Here is a 6,083-nt window from a genome sequence, read left to right on the forward strand (position 1 = left end):
ATGATAATTGGAGAGTTGTGCTCTCAATGTTGGACCCTATATTAATGATGTAAAGTCCAGATAGGAAGCCCTGCTCAAGTTGCCAGGTAATTATTGGTGGGGTACAACCGCTGTGCGTATTTTTTTTCTTTACTCTCCCTTGCTTTCTGAGTATCTTTCTTAACCTCAAGCATTCATTCTTCTTTTTTTAACCTGTAATTTAAGCTAATTCAGTAGCAACAATAGATGATATGATATCCTGGTCCTTGCTCTGAAGCCCAAAAGGTCTTTAGGTAGGAATGAGTTAAAAGGTGATGACAAGACCAGTCAGTTGCAGTGTGTATTCAAAGGGAAGATGCAGACATGATAAACCAAGGCCAAGGGAATTTTTCTAACTTTCTTCACCTCCTAATATCCTTTGTGTTCTTGCCCTTATAATTGTGCTATTAGGAAAAAGACACAAGTTACTGTGTTGTGTATTAAAGTAGTAGGTAGGTAGAACCAATGTATTTTTCAGCTAGTAAGTGTATACAGTTAGTAAATATAATTAAAAATTGGTTTAAGATAGTCATTAAAAACATCTGAATATTATGTTAAAAGTATACATTGTTTCTGTAATGATGGTGGGTATTCTCCTTGTTTTGATTTATGATTATAGAGGAAGATTATTGTTTTCAAAGATGTATATTACAGCAACTTTTTGGGGTAAACAGTAATCTGAAAAGAAAAAAGCATCACTTTATTGTATGAAGTATGAGCGTTTGAATTTGTTTTGTTCTGGTGATATCTCCTGAAAATACCCTAAAGCTATGGATCTTACTGCTAAATTGAATTTCTTTTAATATTAGCCATGTATTATTAGTGATTACTTTTTATTTGGCATTAAAGTAAGAAAGAAGAATATTTTATTTTTAGATTTTCAGTAAGAAAAAGTAAAATTTGGGAACTAGAGAAGGAGGGTAGTGAGGAGTAGAATGGAAGTCAGGTAGATAGGAAACTCTACAACCTGACAGTTTTTTAAATCATTTTGAAAAATGTTACTTTTATCAGATAGTTTCTACATGAGGCAGGTAAAGGGTTGTGCCAAATATTTAGAACATTTTAAAAAATTGTGATACCATTTATTTTTTAATACATAATTTTCAATTTTCTATGTTGTAAGTGCTCCAAGGAGTCTAGATCATTCATCTTATAGTATCTCCAGATAATATAATTTACCCTTATAATTAACCACTTACATTAACTGTAGAAGTGGTTTAATCTGTGCCTTTAACTTTTGAAATTTATCTTTTGATATCTACTTGCCATTATGGTTTTCAGAGTTTTCTTTATAGTGTTACAAAGAGAGAATATTTAATTTGTGACTGTTTAAGATGTTGAGATCTTCTAGAAAATGGTGTAAATAGTAGTGACCTGCAGGAACTTCACAAGAATGTTTAACGATGGTAGAGGCTGAGTAGATCCTTAAGTATTCTTTTCTAAATTACAAAATGCATTACTTAGATTTTAATAATTAAAAGCTAGGATTCATTGAACATACATGTTTACTTGATTTCATGAGAAGCATTGATTCTAGTATGTTGCTATTCTGTAATTTTTACTCAGCTAAAACGGGAATATATTTGGTCTTGTGGACCAAAATTCATGTTGCACATATGTCTGACTTCGATGGCTTTGTCCTTTTCAAGAAAACAAGTTAATCACACTTATGAGCTAATTTTCCTAAATGTAAGTATTTTAATATTAATCATATGTAGTGAAAAAATTTAGAAATACTCTTTAAGAGTTTCCAATTTTAAGCAAAAGTGCTTCACTTCTCAACAAATATCACTTTGATAGACCTTTAGCACTGCTTGTGCTGAGATTTAGACCATCTCTTCTGAGAAGCTGCGTGTGCTTTTGAGTGTTACCCTCTCTGCTGCAGAATGTTCTCTGCAGTGGAGAATGAACATGGCAAGTTAATGTGACGTGGCACACCCAGCACAAAGCTTACTTCTAAAGCGTCTGTCCTCTTGAGAAGCCTTCACTTGCTTCCAGATGCACCACCTTAAAGCCCAAAAAGGGGCCTGCCTACTTGATTCCTTTGTTCCCACTATATTGGTTCTCACCTTGATTTTGATATTTCTGGTAACTATGGTCCCTTCATTATCAAATACTCAAGAAAAAGCTAATACGATTTCCTTAAATTTGAACTTGTGTAAAGCAGTGAGAGAAAGGTGAGAGACAGTGGGGATAAAGTCTGATAATGTTGAAAAAGAGGCAACAGCTGTATTTGCTAAACTATATCTTCGGTAGCAAGCTATTTTAAGAAAGCCATCACATGTAGTACTTCCTAGAAATATGAAAGTTCTTCATTTTGTATTTAAGCAAGAATATATACTAGGAAAAAGAATTAAAAATATAGATATTGTGGAAGTGCCCCTTGGGTACCTGTCCCAAATAATAAGTATTACTCTGTAGTAGATAGTCTTCAATTACCTTTTTGCTATGCATTTATATACCTGAATGTTTACCTAGAGAAATAGATAGTTTTGTGCGTTTTAAATTTTGGCATAAATCGTGTCTTACTATGCGTATGTTTCGCAACTTGCTTTTTTCTCTTACCAACATGTTTAGGAGCTCTTTTTCATTTTATTTTCTCCCACTGCTCTTTGGGTATATTTTCCCTTTTTAAATAACCTCTGACTCCATGAAACCGTCCCAAAAGGAACCTGGTCAATTAAGGTGGATTTCATTAGAATCAGAATTTAAATGCAAACCAGTGCTGACCTTAGAGAAAATCAGGGTCTCCTGTAAGCACGTGAATTGAAATTAGAAAAGTATCTGCTTACAATTCATATGAAGTAACATTACTTTGGGCCTGCTGTTGACTGACTAATATATAAAGTTCAGGAGTTAACTTGAGCAGATTCTTTATTCAGAACAAGTTTCATTTGAGGGAAAAGGGAAAGTACAGGTTGATAGGGAAAGAGTACAGCATAAACTAAAACAAGTCTTTATACAACTCTAAGTAGTTACATAACGCTTCATGCTGCCAAAAGTTGAAACTTGTCTGAGCCGTGCCTTTAGAGTAAAAAATGAAGGTCCCTTTTCAGATCTCCCTTCCTCCACCATTCCACATCCCTCTTTAGAAGTAACCATTGTTAATTTAGTGTTTGTCTGTATCTCTTACATATAAATGTTTTAATTTATATTTGGCCTTTATAAATTTTCAGTTCCCTGGAAGCACCTTCTACCCCAAGTCAAATTCCATCCTCAGTCAACTGACCGATTTCCCAAAAACAAACCAGAATCATGCTTCTTTAAAGAAAGTTAAATCCGGTGGTGACAGGTCTGAAACTAGGATTTAATTAACTGACTCTTAAGATATGTTCTGTTTTTCATAAATCAAGCTTAAAGAGTAAGTGTAGTGTCTGGGGAAGTCAAATCAAATCGTTGGTTTCTATCCCCTGTGGAAATAGGCTTGGCAAAGAAGCGCGTGCAAGCCCAAGCTCTTTCACACCCATGTGATTCTTGGTTGGGCTCATTCTCTTGGCATATTTTCCTACTGGGGTCACTGTAGTCCTCGACACTTTATAGGCGCTTCTCTGCACTGTCAAGGCTATAGCTTAGCACAAGTACTGTGACACAGTTAAATATGTGTACCCAGAACGGCAAATTCGTTTATATTTGACTTTTAATGAAAATAATTCAGAGAGCAAGTTGAGCACAAGTTTACATGATTTTAATAATTGTTTCTGGATGGTCTTATAAATTTAAAACACGTTCTGCTCATCATGACCTCTGTTAATTTTACTAATTTATTGAGTGCTCTGTGACCAGTGCACATACAGCCAGGGAACTAGCCTTCCTTTATAGTTAGAGCTTAGAGATGGGGAACTGATGACCATTGCTCATAGTCCAGGGTTTAAGTTGTTTATCTGTGAATATGAGGTCAACCAAGCACACATGTTCACATTCTGTATTTTATGAGACATGTACGAGTCAAACTTTTGGGGTGAGAGAATTAGAATGACAGTAGTTAAAGTTGATAGTGAATTTGAGGTAAAGAATGATTACCTGGACGGGAAGATTTTGAGTTTTGCAAATATTACATTTTCAAGGCGGACTTAAATAGAATAACTTGTTTTCTAGCTTCAGGGGGCAATTAAGTGGTTGTCAAACCCGAATTGCTTTTCAGATTGTAGTAGTGAAGAAACAGATGCCTTTTGCTTTGTTTGGGTTTTTTTAACTTAGAAAAAATCCATTTTAAAAAGCAGTCATGGGGCCAGCCCTGTGGTGTAGTGGTTAAGTTGGGCGCACTCCACTTTGGCAGCCTGGGTCCATGGGTTTCGATCCTGGGCATGGACCTACACTACTCGTCAGCCATGCTCTGGTGGTGACCCACATACAAAGTGAAGGAAGATTAGCACAGATGTTAGTTCAGGGCAGATCTTCCTCAGCAAAAAAAAAAAAAGCAATCATACTGTTTTCTTTGCCTTTGACAGATGTTGCCTTGTTGCCAGACAGTAACCCAGGACACAGTCCATTCCTGAGGCATAATAGGCCTGTTTGGATTGTGTAATACAGTATGATTTGTGTATTTCTAAATCCACTTTCCAATTTGGGAGTATAGGTTCCCTTTTTCCTACCTGAAATTGAAGACGTAAGCCAGAAAAATAGCTTAATGAATATCTGGATTTTCTGATACTCTTTTCAGTGCCTTTTAAGGATAGTTTTTAGACTACAATGTTAAGGTTGTCTCAAATTATCGATGTCTCTTCTGGGCCCTTTTGAAGAGAAAATAGAGTGAAATTGTTTTTTAAAAATACTACTCCATGAGCCAGTTATCAAGAAGTAACTTCTGTTCATCTGCATTAATTTATCTGCACTAATTTACAAAGATGAGTAATTTTAATGATATAATGACAGTTCTTGAAAATGTAAAAGCCCGGTAGCGATAAGATATTTTGAGGAATTTTGGCTGTCTCCTGGGTGACAAAATTATTATTCTTGTCCAAAAGCTATGCAATATATGCTCCCTCCCCCTATATTGAATCCCATATGATATTTTTAAATCTGAAAATGTTCTTTAACTGAAGAAGTGACCTGAGTAGTTCCTACCCCTCAAAGATTTTAAGGCAAACAGTAGTGGCACAGGAATTTATTTATGAAGAATATAGTTTTGCATGAACTTTATTGAACATGGTCAGATAAGGCATTGTTAATTTACTGAGTCCTTATCTTTGGTATCTTGCCTTGAGGTTGACAGTTGACAGTCCTAATTCCTCAACGTTTGGTTCACTGCTTTGCCAGAACTGCTACTGCCTCTCCTAAAATTTGTTGCCTGGATATAGAATTATTTGCAAAGTAATCACTGCAGTTCTCATCTGTGGATTCTAAAATATTGGGAGGAATTTCCTTAAATGCAGAACTAAGAGCTAAAGCTTTAACAGTGTGGTGTAGATTGAGAGCTCATTCAGTCTGGTAAGTGACTTTCATTGGTCCTTTTCTGTTGATACTGAATTCTAGGAATATGGGTGGGTTTAATTAGAGAAATAAAACTTGGCAAAATTTCTGATTCAGAATATTAGCAGCCAAGAATCCAAAAATAGCCATTTAAAAACATGTTGTCAAAGGAACACAGTATTTGTGGTGGTGCTTTTTAAGAACAAACAGAAAAGCAGCAGTACTAAGCCAAGCACTGCTTTAAAAAAAAAAAAAGGCAGGCTTGTATTTAATGATAGTGGAGACAGTAGTTTGGGGATGTTCCTGGCCTAATAATGACTTATGCTGACATTATTCAAAGTCAGTTTTAAATTAGGGAAGATTGAGATAGGTTCTATGACCTTCAGTTATGAAAGTTAACTATCTTTTTCAGAGCCAGTCCCCCTCCCCTCCAAAATGCTGCCTTTCTCTGTGGTCAGTGAAGTACACAGAAGCTTCCAGCTACTTGGCATTTGTATGATGAATTCTCAACTTTATGTCACAGTTTTTGCTAATGCTGTCCTTAAATTTCCTTACCATCTTTGCTCTGTTTTTGAAGCTGATTAGGGCACTGCCTGCTATCTTTTGGAAACACTTGAACTAGAGAGCTTGAGCTGTTCACTGTTTTTACCCTAATG

Source organism: Equus caballus, chromosome 28 (genome assembly GCF_041296265.1).
Source record: "Equus caballus isolate H_3958 breed thoroughbred chromosome 28, TB-T2T, whole genome shotgun sequence".
NCBI classification, from domain to species: Eukaryota; Metazoa; Chordata; class Mammalia; order Perissodactyla; family Equidae; genus Equus; species Equus caballus.